Genomic DNA, 14,025 nt, shown 5'->3' with positions numbered 1-14,025 from the left:
ATTACACTTCATTGGCACTGAGCTTATTGTTCTTATCTGTTTGATGTGCATTGATTATACTGTGTTGTATCGGTACAAATCTGCTTGTGTTTAGAAGCATTAAAATTGTACGAAAATTTAAATTTTATATTATATTCTAGGCATGACCTGAGGAGGCGTTGATCTAGCCCATAAGGATCGATAGGGCCCTCTTCGCCCCGTAAGGAGAACTTGTAAAGGTTGAGGTTAGCCCTGGTGTAATTTGACCTGGTTGTAAACGGTGCCACTCCACCCATTAAGTGAGAAATAGTGGTAATCCTAGGGCTTGCGAGCTGAGGCAGGGATGTAGACAGTATTGGTCAAACCCTGATAACATATCGTGCATGTACTTTATATTTCTAGCACTTTATATTCCTACACGTGTATGTTATATTCGATATATTATGAATGTTGTTCATATTTTATTTTCCGCATATCATCTGCGCAATTGGTATATGCTTAGAAAAACCTTAGGTTGTGAAATACTGCTATTGGATTATCTAAACCTAGGAATAATTTTCAAATACCCAATTCACCTCCCCCCCCCCCCCCTCTTGGGAATGCACCAATTCCAACACACAGCTCATTAGGTAAAGAAAAATTAGCTCAATTGAGACCTTAAGACGGCTCAACCGATAAGCAACGTTCATGAGGCCTAAAAATGCCTAGAAGATGAGCATGACTCATTAGGCAAAGAAGACAGACCCAATTGATAAGCAATGCTCATGAGGTCAGAAGTCTCCCACAATATGAGAACGACTCATTAGGCAAAGAAGACCGGCCCAACTAATGAGTAATGCTCATGAGGCCTGTAAATGACCAAAAGATGAGCACAACTCACGAGGCAAAGGAGACCAGCCCAACTGATGAGCAATGCTCATGCGGCTAGAAGATGCCCAAAAAATGAGCACGGTTCATTAGGCAAAGAAGACCAGACCAATTGATGAGCAACGCTCATGAGGCCCAAAGATTCCCAAAAGATGAGCACGGCTCATTAGGCAAAGAAGACTGACCCAAAAGAGCTGCTTGGCACAAATGCCCCATGAAAAGCTACTCGGCATAAATGTCCCATGAAGAGTTGCTCAACACAAATGCCCACAATGAGCTGCTTGGCAAAAATGCCCCCATGAAGAGCTACTCAGCACAAAGGCCCAATGAAGAGCTGCTCGGAAAAGCCAAAAGCGCAGTTGGATCAGCTCAGGTAAGCCAAAGTGCGCCCCAAACCCGGCTCGGCAAGCTGTAGATAAAGAAGCAATGAACAGGGTAAAAAGATAATAAAATAAAATGAAATAAGATAAAATAAAATAAAATAAAACACACAACATTATTTCGGATTGGGTCATCATCCGGATCAGACACAACTAGGCTCCACAAAGCCTAAAAGGAACAACTTTCGAATTTTGGAAACAAATTTCAAAATTCGAAACTAAAGGAGGGGCAACTGATATACCCAAAATATATCACCTACCTAGAGGAGACCAGAGCACAACATTAATGAGGGGAGTTACTGCTCAAGTCAATCACCACACCGGAGCAATTGATGCTCGTCTTATAATGGCCAGAGCGATCCACACCAACAGGGTAATAATAGGAGCGATTCACTCCCATGCCATAACTCACCAAAAAATGGTGTATCACCCTCGAGTCAAACTCTTTCACTATAAATAGGGAGTCAAAGAAGAGGCTAACGTATCTCATTCTAAATTCTACTTTACTATTGCATAAATAAACCTCTTCCTGACTTAAGCAACGAAGAGATCTCCCTGAGTACACCCCGGGTCCTCCAAGTCTTGCTTATTTATCTCTTTTTTAGGTGGTCGTGATCAGGGATCGTGAAGGTTGTTCAATTTTTGGTTGCAACACTAACAAAACTATAGCTCCAAATATCTAAAATTCAGAGTATAGGTGGGCTTTTCTAGGCAAAACTATCACTCATTTTTCTGGAAAGCCGAGAGCTGCTAACAATTTTTTAGACGTGAATACCCTTCGGTATTTGAGGTGTAACGTTTTCTACAGAGCTCCAAATAAGGCAATCTTGGTGTCAAACGAAAGCTAAGAAAATTTCCCACAACTTTTGCGGTTAAGGTTTTTAAATAAGGTAAGATTTTGATAGTTAAAATTGCACATCAATTCGGCAGATGGAAAATGAAGATGTTGAGACTTAGAAGGTTCGCCTAATTCAACCTAGCCTCTGATACCAAGATGATGTAAGACGGGAATGGTCGACCTATGTCCTATAGTTCAACCCTCACATAAGCACATACACTTAAACACTTTAAATTAAGAATTTAATTATCCGAACATAAACACAATAAATCATGCTTTATTTCATATGTTTAAGGATTTTGAAAAGGTGTATGACTTGTCCAACAATTAAGTCTCAATTGGTTCTTTGACAAAGGAATCAAGTTATATGCTGAAAAGTTGCTATTTCAAATATTCAAGAATATATGTTCTATGTTAGCAAACTAATATTCATACAATTGATTTTAACTAGCAAGTACCATCATTACAATATATGGATCAAATTGGTTATTCAAAGATGTGATTTTAATCTACTAGAAAAAGTTCACAAAATATAGCAAAGGATTCAAACACAAGTACTAAAGTTACCAAGAGATTGGTTTGGATGACTTGACGTTGTTCCAGACGTAGTTAGATCACACCATAGGTCCTTCGTATAAGATTTGAAACACCAACGTAAACGTAGCTATGGAGTGTAGGGAATGTGGTCGTGGGGTGTATGTTGGTGGTGGTCATGTGGTGTTGATGGAGGTTGTGAAATGGAGGAGATGGAGATGGAGTCACTGGATAGATAGTGGTCTCTCACCACTTGATCTCCGAAAAAAACGTCATAGCCTTACACTACTCACTCACAAGTCAAGCAAAGAAATGCTTCTTCAATATTCAACTTCAACTTCATGTCTTTGTTCTTACAATGAGAAGGCTATTTATAGGCATAGCCTAGGAGACAGAACATTAAACACTCAACAATTCTCAACAACTCTCAACAACAACTTTGAACAACTTTCAACAACAACTCTCAACCTAAAACATTTGATACTTACTAAAAAACAAGGAACTCTAACTAATAGGCACACAACTCAAGATTAGTTGTCTTGTATTATTACAATTCAAATTTAAAATTCAAACATATTCCAAAAAGAAGGCCAAAACCGTGTAAGGCTCATTGGAGCCATGTGGGGCCCACTGGGCCATGTTGGGCCCACAAGCTGTGTGGGGTCCAAATGGGTCTCAAACTTGAACTTGCAACAGCATGTCAACTCGGGTCTTCTCATGTTGAAAATTTTCAAGATACTCCATGTATACCAGTAAGAGTTATAAATCAATGTGGACATCGTGTGGCTGTCCACATGTCACCATGTCGGCGAAGGACAAAGGTAAGGGCTGCTAATCTCTATCATGTTGACCACAGTTACAATATACAACATTATATATATGCTAACCCTTTTCAACCCCCCGAAGGTTTTTCCCTCGAAATCCCAACCTGTTCAACTTCCCAATTCAAAATTCAAAAAATAGCAATGAGTAATCAAGCAAAATTGTCAATGGTTTGAGATATATAGTCGACAATTTATTCCTAAGATCCGCTGATGTAACCGTCGAAGGTCTCTGCCAAACCATTGACGATTTTCTTCATGAGTCTAACTCCGTCAATGCAACTCTGCAAAGCGTCGATGGTTCCCTCTGCACCTTATTTTCATTAAAGAAAAGAAAAGAAGGAAAGTATTTTTAGAAAATTCTTTGTGCATGTTAAATTACATCTCACACTGCATTAATAAGTATTATCCTACTTGTGTTGTGCCGTCTTTTTTTCTTTTTCTTTTTTGTAGGTCTAAGAACAATGGCTTTATTTGATTTGGGGTGTTAATCCAAATTTTGACTCAAAGAACTCAGTTTACTAAATATAAAAGAATTGGATGAACTATGTGAAGCAGATCTGCCAATGTGAATTGGAGAACATAAACAATCCCAAGGAAAAACTTGACCAAAGTAATCAAGTGATCGAGATAGGGGCATGCCTAAAAGAAGAAAAAGGATTGATAGTCGTAACGGAATAGAGCATCACGAAGACTTTTTGTGGGGAAGCACCGTTACCCATAAACTTGAATTCTTTTAAAGCTTTTTTTGTTGACACATTGATCTTGAAATGAATAATGTATTATTCCTTTAATCTTTCTATCTAATGGATTATCTTTGAGTTCATTGGTGATATATATATATATATATATATATATATATATATATATCATATTTTAGTTCCTTTAATATTTGGGCTATATATATATATATATATCATATTTTAGTTCCTTTAATATTTGGGCTAAAGGCAGGTGGTCATCATATGGCCAACTAGTAAAACCTAATGAACCTTAATGAATTGAGTTTCCACTTGTTAGCCTGTTAAGCCTAAACAAGTAAGCCTTTCTGAGTCACTTATCTAAAAATAACCTTGGCTTTTTTAGGGTCCTTAGTAAATGGAATTTTAATTGAGACAATGGAAAATACCAAGATGAAGGTAGGTCATCTTTCAGCCATCTTATTGAAAAATAAACACTATCCTTTTTCTAAGCCCCTTTGAACTTTTATATATATATATATATATATATATATATCTTAATCACCCTTAAATGGCCATCCCCTATACTGGCACAATTTTGACAGTGAAAAGAAAAGGCAAAAGGAGCAAAGAAAGAAAATGAGTCAAAATTAAATGAAGATGAACAAAAAAAATGATGAATGGGCAAACGCAAAGAAAATTAATGAAAGTTTTTCATAAGTTGAAAGAGTGACAAGAAAGGAGCAAGTGCTAAGTGGCAATTTGAGAAAAAAAATTGCAAAACCTTTGAAAGATATGCAATTAACAATTTTTAAGCCCTCATGCGTATGAACTTTGAGCTTCACAATCCCATTCTTCTTTAGTCTATGACCTAAATTATGGTCCTGTTAGAAGTCTTGTCTGGATTGGTTGATTGGCCTTTATCTAAACTGAATTTTAAAGCAGGACTATAAGTCTTGAACTATGTAATAATCTGATCCCAAGGTGGGTATAAAGGCAGTATGTTAGCTTCCCACCTCAAGTTTAGTCAAATCCATCAAAAGATCATCAAAATAAGATTCCTTATATTACTAAAAGTGGGGGAATCAATAGGGTTTCTAAGCCTCGTTTCCTATCTTTCTTTAATCTTATAAATTGACTTAGATTTCGTTTATGTCATTAAAACCCCATCGAAGTCCAAAATTTTAGTAGTGGTACTCAAAAGATGATATTATTACATATAATGATTGATATAACAATGTCAATTTCACAAATTTGTACCAAGGTTGCAGTATTTGGAGTTTGGAGTACACATCAGCATATGATCAACTATTAAACACCCTTGAATGAAATTTCCAATTGGCTTCAATTTTGATGAAAGCTAGAAATAGCATACATTGGAACCAAGGCAATAAGAAAAGGACAAAAGAAAAATATAAAAATAAAAAATAAATAAAGAAAAAGAGAACAAAAAAATGAAAGAAATATTTGAGTTAAAGACCTAAAAGGACATTCAACAACTTCCAACGATGCTGTTACTTAGAATGATGAATGTCTAGTGGACTAATAGAATTGAGATTTCGATGAGACAACTTGAGTTCAGGGTTGAAATCATTGTTCATTAGACTAGCCATTAGATTGTCAAAACCAAATACAAGTTTGGTAATGCTAATTGATCACACAGAAATTGCATCATATTATTTGTGTCTTGTTATGAACTTAAAATACAAACTTGTATAAGAAAATTATGAATTCACTTAAAACTGAAATACACAATCACATGCCTTGTTGTTTGTTTCACCTATCAATTAAGAAGATTACAAGTTAAGTTATTTGCCACAAGGCCACCCGAAGAGGCTACAAGCTTATAGATCAGGCAATGAACCTACTTAGAGGATTAACTAAATAATCTAAATTGATTCAGGTTCAAGATAGCAAAGTTGGCCAAGGTAAAGACTCGGGAAACAAAAACAACTTTGAAAAATCTAAAGCAGCTAGATAAGTTGAGAAATGCTCCATGGAATAGATAGCATCCTCATGGTATAAGTAGAAATTAATTCATTTGCAAAACCTTTTTATCAAACTTGACATTTTTTTGAACCATGTTGGTTCACTTCTTCCACCTTTTTTATATCTATAGACCGAATTAGTTTACCCCTACAAATAACATAGTTGCTTGTCCCATGTCAAAGGCAATTATCCTTCTTGTAAATCGAGTTGGTTTACCGCCAATATCATACTGCCAGAGTTCCTATGACAAAGGCTTCCGTTGTAAACCAAGTTGGCCTACACCTACCAATGACATGACAATTGTGTCTCATGTCAAAGGTTGTTATCATTCTTGTAAATTGAGTTAGCTTACTACCAATGTCATAACAACAGAGTTCCTATATGGAAAAGGCATCCCTTTTAGACCGAGTGGGCCTACACCTGCCAATGACACAATAATTATGTCTTATATCTAAGGTAATTATCCTTACTGTAAAATGAGTTGATTTAACACCAATATCTTGCAGCAATATACTTCCCATGACAAAGGCATCCCTTATAGACAGAGTTGGCCTATGCTTACCAATGATGTAGCAATTATGTCCCATGTCAATGGTAGTTATCCTTCTTGTAAACTAAGTTGGTTTAATTCCAATGTCATAGTGGCTGTGAGAGTTCCTATGACAAAGGCATATTTTGTAGACCAATTTGGCCTATGCCTACCAATGACATTGTGACTTGTCCCATGTTAAAGGTAGTTATCTTTCTTCTGTAAACCAAGTTGGTTTGCAACTAATGTCCCAGCAGTGCAGTTCTAAAGACAGACAATTCCCCTATAAAACAAAGTGATCTTGCCAAGTCGACCTATAACCTAAATAGGATGTTACAGTTGTTGCATATGTTATAGGTAGTTTATCCCATTTTTACTTTGGTCATTGTGATCTAATTCCTATAAGAAATGTCTCTTTTTTATGCATGCATGTGTCATTATATTATTGTCTCCTCACCACTCTTAAAAGTGTTAGGATTGTATTATATAGGGCCTAATCCAAAATTGGTATCCTCGTATTTATATGCCCCTTACCATAGAATGCTAGAGAAAGGGCTCTCTAACATCTTATGGCAATGAGGATATAATGAGGGGTAGATGTTGTCACCTAATTGTCTAAGTCAATTTGACTAAATCTAGGAATTTCTCAATTAATTGACCAAGTAATGGAATAAATGACTAGAAAGTAATTAATTAAGGAGTCTATATCTCCCTCTAAACCCTTGCTGACATGTTCAAAATTCAAGCTAAGTCAAGGTTTCAATTTCACATTTACATCTCTTTATTTTTTCTTCCTTGAAGTGGAATATCCCTAGTCTAGATAGGGGTTCACATTGAAGACAAGGTGCAGTTTATGCCCAAAGACCCTTACTAAACAAGGAAAAGAAAAATTCTTAAACTATAAAGATATTTTTGGAATAAGGACCATTAAGGTAAAACCCTAGCTCCCAAGAGTTTATTAAAAAAAAAAAAAAAAAAGGACTAAGCTCCCAAAGGAACTCTTATTGAATTTTATAGAGGAGAAAGAGACTGCATTAAAGATTATGGGATTTAGATATTTAGGAAAAAATGAAGGAGGGAGGCATGTTCAAAAGAACAGGAAACCAAGATGGGATTCACGTTAAAAGGAGTTAAGATGGGTATACCCTCAAGGGAAAGTAATGGAGAACACATGTTCAAAGGAAAAAGGGGAAGAAGATTATAGCACATTGAAAATACTTTCTCTTGGATCTTCTCAGTATTATTTTTGTTTTCTTGATCTTCTCGATCTTTGAGGAGAAAGGTGAGGGACAACTTTTGTTGACCTTGTAGGTCACACCCAGTTTTGATTATGACAAATACTCTTGGTACTAGTGGCTGTACTGAGAATTGCATGCAGGATCACCTTGTGTGCATTGCATTCAGGATCACCTTGTGCACACTTTAGGATTAAAAGATGTATCATGATGGCGTGCAGTGTTCGTGCCAAAAGATGAAGATCTTTGTGCTGTAATTTATACTCATTTGATTATTTCTTCATTCTAGGATGTAATTTATTATGAACTATGCATGTGTATGACTTGTAATAATTTGCATCATGCATGGTAGGTAGGTATGCTCAAAACGAACTTAGTTAGACCTTAGGTACCTACTCTAAGGACACAAAATCCCCTACATCACTTATCTTAATCAGGAGAATCAAAATCAATATAAAATGCACTTAATGGGAAAAACTAAGAGGGTTCGGGCGACTGAACCTTTGCCATGTAAAGCAGCTCGGGCGACCGAACCAGTCAACATGTTGACTTGGTCTTCGGACACCCGAACCTTTTTGAACGTACCTTCCTCGGGCACCAAAAAGCCTGTTAGGGCACTTTTCAACTACTCGGGCAACCGAAGGTTTACATTCAAATACAGGCTCGGGCGACCGAACTGCCTGGTTCGATTAACCGAACTATGAGTCGGGCACCCAAAATATCAAACATTTGCTACTAACTTTGTTTTAGCTGATTGACTCATCATTCAGGCACCCGAACCATTAAAAATTGTATTTTTGACTGTGTCTGTTCGGGCACCCGAACCTCGCGGGTTAAAATAATTTTTACTGAATTTTTAAATGGGGTAAAAAGGGTTAATGTTCTTAATGGTCCTTTAAACAAATCTAATTATACCCATTATATCCCTACGGTCAAAAATCCCTCCTTGCCTATATATACTCATTCATTTGTCTTAATTAGCAAGGATTAGCAAACTTGATTAGGGAAAAAATTCTCTCAACTTTCAAAACCTTTTATTAGCCAAATAATACTTCCAAACACTCACATACTCCTTATTCTTTTCTCTAAGCATTGTGTGTATTGTCCAAGGCTATTGTGTTTAATATTCATAGCTTAAACTCTCACTTGTATTATTGGTTGATCGATTTTCTGAGAGAGTTTAACATTAAGCTTCTTCCACCAATTCATTTGATAAATTTGGTGTGAAACAACCTTGAAGGTTGTGGTTTTTGCATTGTTGTTGCAAGGTACCTAAACCTAGACTTTGTGTGTGCAAAAACCCTTTATAAGCTAGTGATTCAAACAACTCCATTGCGCTTTGAACATTAGAATATATTGTTGAGTTTGTTTGCTTGAACTTACTTAGCATATTTTGAAACCCTGATCTGATATTGCATTATTCACATAGTGTGTTTCAAATATTGCTTGGGTATACACTCTATATCTGAACTAGAACCTTATACATGAATTGAGTGTTTAGCACATATCATTTGTGCTTGCATTATTGATTGAGCTATACTGGTGCACACATCTGCTTGTCTAGAAGCAAATTTCCGTGTACAAACGATTATACACATTGGTTGTATTCCAGGCGCGGGCCTGAAGAGGGAGACTAGCCATATGGAATAGTCCCGTATTGGCTTAAACTCGATTAGGAAAGTTAGGTGCGCCATCCTATTAAGGCGTTTCGATTGAGGTCAGCCCCTTGAATTGACCTAATTGTATTAGGTGCCGCTCCACCTATTTAAGTGAGCATTATAGTGGTAATCCTTGTGCTTGATAGTAAAGGCAGGGATGTAGGCAATTTGGCCGAACTTCGATAACATATCGTGCGTGTTCTTTACATTTCCACACTTTTTTTACTACACGTGTATGTTTATTTGTTAATCACATAGATTGACCCTAGGTTGTGTTACATTATTGTTAAAACCAGTAGACCTAGGCGATAAACTTTAAATACCCAATTCACCCCCCTCCCCCCTCTTGGGGTTGCACCAAAGCTAATAACTTTGGAATTTGATGTTTCAGATTTGGATTGAAGAAAATAAAGAGAGAAGGGAGAAATAAGGGGAGATAGGCATGGATGAGGAAGGAAAAGTAAGGGGAAGAGGCTAAGCCCACAAACAACCCCTCCCCCGTAGCATTGCAGCTTAGTGATTGGAGCAAAAATTTTGGTTTTTTTTTTTTTTTTTTGCAAAAAGGTGCCCAAGAGAAAAAAAAAATGAAGAATAAATACAAAGAGATGGAGAAAAAGAGAAATGAGGAGAGAGAATAGTAGTGGCACAAAACCATGGCAATTAGTAGGCTCACTAGCAGCTTGTGCAATGTGATGTGGTGGTGCGGCCATGGCTATAGTGGTGGCCACACTTGGAAAAGAGGAGGGATAAATAGGCCCTCAAAACCTATATTTTCAAGTCCTTATTAAGGTTGAACGATAGCGGAGGAAACATGACAATGTGGGTATGGCAGCAACACAATGGTGGCCCATGGTAGTGGGGTTGCAATGCTATAGGACCTAAGGTTTCCACAAAAACCCTTGGCAACAAAAGGAAGATGAAAATAGTATACTAGAGGGTGCTCATATGCATGCATGTGATGTTTCAAAATGAACCAAACTAATCAACCTGTTCATGGCCGACTAGTCATTTTTTTTATTTAATTTTTATTTTATATAAATGTGTATTTGTTAATTTATTAATTAAAACTAGTTTTTAACACAGAAAAAATCCAAATATATATAGTTTTATTTTTAATTTTTTTTGTACTTTTGTTTATTATTATTACTACCATTATTGTAATTTTTTTTTTTAAATCTAGAAAATATCTAAAAATCACAAAAAATAAAATTTCCTCTTTTTTTTTGGTTCCCTTAGGCTTAGTTGTCATTATTATTATTATTATTATTATTATTATTATTATTATTATTATTATTATTGGTACTACTACTTTTTTTCATCTTAACTGCATTTAATAATTTAAAAATCCAAAAAATCCATTGAAATGTAGAAAAATTCTAGAATTTTCTATTAAGTTTCCTAGGGTTCTAAGGTTTGTCTTTTAGCATATTTTCATATCAAAATAGAGTCTTACATTTTCTTTAAAAATCCAAAAAATGTCAAAACAATCAAAATAGGAAAACAGGGATAAGTCCCCCAATGTACATAAACTCTCGACTCCCACCTTGGTTTTGGTTCTGGGGATTTTAGAACCTTCTTATTGATGTGAGGTTGTTCATATAAATATTTTATTTGCATATGCATGTTGTTCAACTTGCATCTACTTTACTTGACTTATCTTAGTATCATAATATGATATACATGTTAAATAGTTGTATTCTATCTTGGCATGGGCTATATCTTGTGATTCTTTGGATTCTTGTTTGCTTGGATAATCCTCATAAACTCTTAATTAATCCAACAATGGAATCTAAAAGTGGTATAATAACGTTCTTTCGAGATTCTAGAGGTAAAAGAAGCTCTATGATCCTAACCAGTATACTAGATGGTCATATAGTGGAATAATATTTAAAAGGAGGTAATCTAAAATCAAAATGGAGAATCAAAGGCCATGTTAGGTTAATGTTTGAAATTTAAAATTTATCATGCTGTCATTCATGGAATCAATGTATAGGGGATGCTAGTATCTTTTCCTCACATAATCATACTCCCTAGTTTGGCTTTGGTATCAAAAATCGACCATTGACTACCAATTCCTTGACCTTAGGTTTGCTTAGAAACCAATTAATTGGTAGTAATCAGGTGACTTAACCATACCTAGGGGAGATAAAAAAAAGTTAGTGGCCGCACTGTAGAACCTAAACATGATTAAGCACCCACACAAAAATCATTTTACGGTTGCATCCCTATCAAGGCATCAGATCCCTAACCTGCTAGTTTTGATAAGTCCTACATATATACTCTTTATTGCATGTTTGGTACATAGAAATGGAATGTAATTGGGCAAAATCATTGAATTTATCACTTAATTTCTTCATTCTCTTTATTCAAGTTTCCATTGCGTTCCATTCCACAAACCAAATGGGACATTATATGATTTAAATGAGCATGCAAAAAATTTAAAATGAAAGCATGTAAATAGAATGTGAAGATGCTTATATTTTCATTCTTGATACTCAATTTAAAGATAACATAACAAATATAATCTTTTCCTATGAATGTTCTATTCTTTGTAATCACAAATTGATCAAATTCCATAAATTGCATAGAACCACCCTTACAAAGAAAAAAACATGACATCGAGAAGTGTGATACATTTTTCAATGTCAACACTAAAGAAGTGAATTTCAATTCACGATATAGGAGTCCCAAAGCACTAACTAGAAATGAGGTTGATTGAAAACTAATACCTAGAAAGTGTCATTACACATTTTATATCCAAGTTTTGAATGCTACTTATGGTTTTAAAAAGTAGTGCTAGATACTTCACATTATTTCATTAAAATTAAGCATCTCATGAATACTAGTGATCAATATGCAATAGTCCTTCAAATTTTAGCTTCTATTGTTAGTTATGGATTTGCAATTCAAAACTGCAGAGAGAAGTAAAACAAAGTATAATACATTAGAAATCATCACCCAAACCACAACATACCTCCCCGACTTCCCTAGAACCAAAAGGAAAAAAACTAGAAACATGCATTATATTGATAGCACAAGGCTTAATCCACCAGTTTCACCCTTGTCAAAGTACAGTAGCTATATAAAGTGAAGCCTTGAATCTTTCTAATTGACTCAACACCACAAAAGGAGTCTCTATATATGTCTCTTCCTTTATCTCTTTATTCCTCTCTATAGTGAAAATCCTCCCTTTTCATTTTTTTTTCTTGTCCTACCACCTTGTAGGTACAACTATGTCACGAGGTGATGTGAGATGATCTATGAGTTCATCCTGGCGTATTCGCCAGGTTCCAAGCAAAGATGTCCACACTACTTTTTACAAAACCTATTAAACATTGTTTCATCATCAAGGTGGTTGTTCCAATCTAAACTTTCTTGCTTGGATCAACTTTGTCTATAGAAGTTGCCTCCACATCCTCAATTGGTTGGGTTTGGTTAGTTTAGAGTACTAGTGATTCTTCATTTTCAATGGCCAATGTTTCCTCCTAAGGCAACTCTTCCACTCAAAGTTGCAAAATAGCATTTGTAGGAAGCTTCGTCATCAAATTAAGGTGGAAGTCGTTGCTTTAGTCTAGTTTAGGAAAATCTAAAGGAGCTCTAACCACTACGAAGTCCAACATGAATATAAAGGAATTTTTTCCAAAGATAATATTGAAGGATATACCAAAGCAAAGCCCATTAATGGTGTATTTATCAAATTAATCAATCTATACTTATCTTCATTTGGAGGGTTGTCTCCGAATAGAAGATGTTAGAAGAGCTCCTATTATCGAAAAGCACTCTTCACCTTATAATTTGCAATTGTCAAAATTATCACCGAAGCATTGTCATTTGAGAATTATATTACTCAAGATCCTGGTCTGAAAAAGGTATTACATGCCTAATTTCATTGCATGTAGGATCGACCTTTACACTTTTAGCTTTATCAAGTGAATATTATGCTCTAGGCTAATAACTTCTATTGTAATGTCAACTCTCCTCCTTTTTCCCCACCCCCAACATATATTACATGGATAGTCCCTAATATGCTTTCTCTTTCTTCTAGTTTCTCATAACATGACTCAACTAGTGAGTCGACTCTTGGTTAGTAGTGAAAGAACTCATAAATCGAGTGTTAAATTGTTTAAACAATAGAGAACCAAGCCCTAGATTCGCATACCATGTCCAAGTTAAGTTCTTAAGGTTCTAGTGAATGCACAATACATTATCACATCGGATGCTCTATACAAGACCATTAAAGCTCAAAATTTCTCGAGGTGACCCATAAAGTTCATGTTGTCATCATATGACTTTATCATTGGCATTTGGAACTTGACAGGTAACAAATCTTCCATGATCACCTTGGAAAGTAACCTCCTTTCATTCTTCACTTCAAGTCTATACCACTTTGCTTCCCTTGATCTAAAATACTACCCTTCCTGCTACATTTTCATTTCTCAAACTTTCCTTGTCTATATATTGGTTGTTGTCTAATCTCAAGTTCACCTGATTCTTAGAGAAGTAAAACTTCCTTGC

Source organism: Malania oleifera, chromosome 2 (genome assembly GCF_029873635.1).
Source record: "Malania oleifera isolate guangnan ecotype guangnan chromosome 2, ASM2987363v1, whole genome shotgun sequence".
Taxonomy (NCBI): domain Eukaryota; kingdom Viridiplantae; phylum Streptophyta; class Magnoliopsida; order Santalales; family Ximeniaceae; genus Malania; species Malania oleifera.
Note: the sequence above shows the minus strand (reverse complement) of the source record.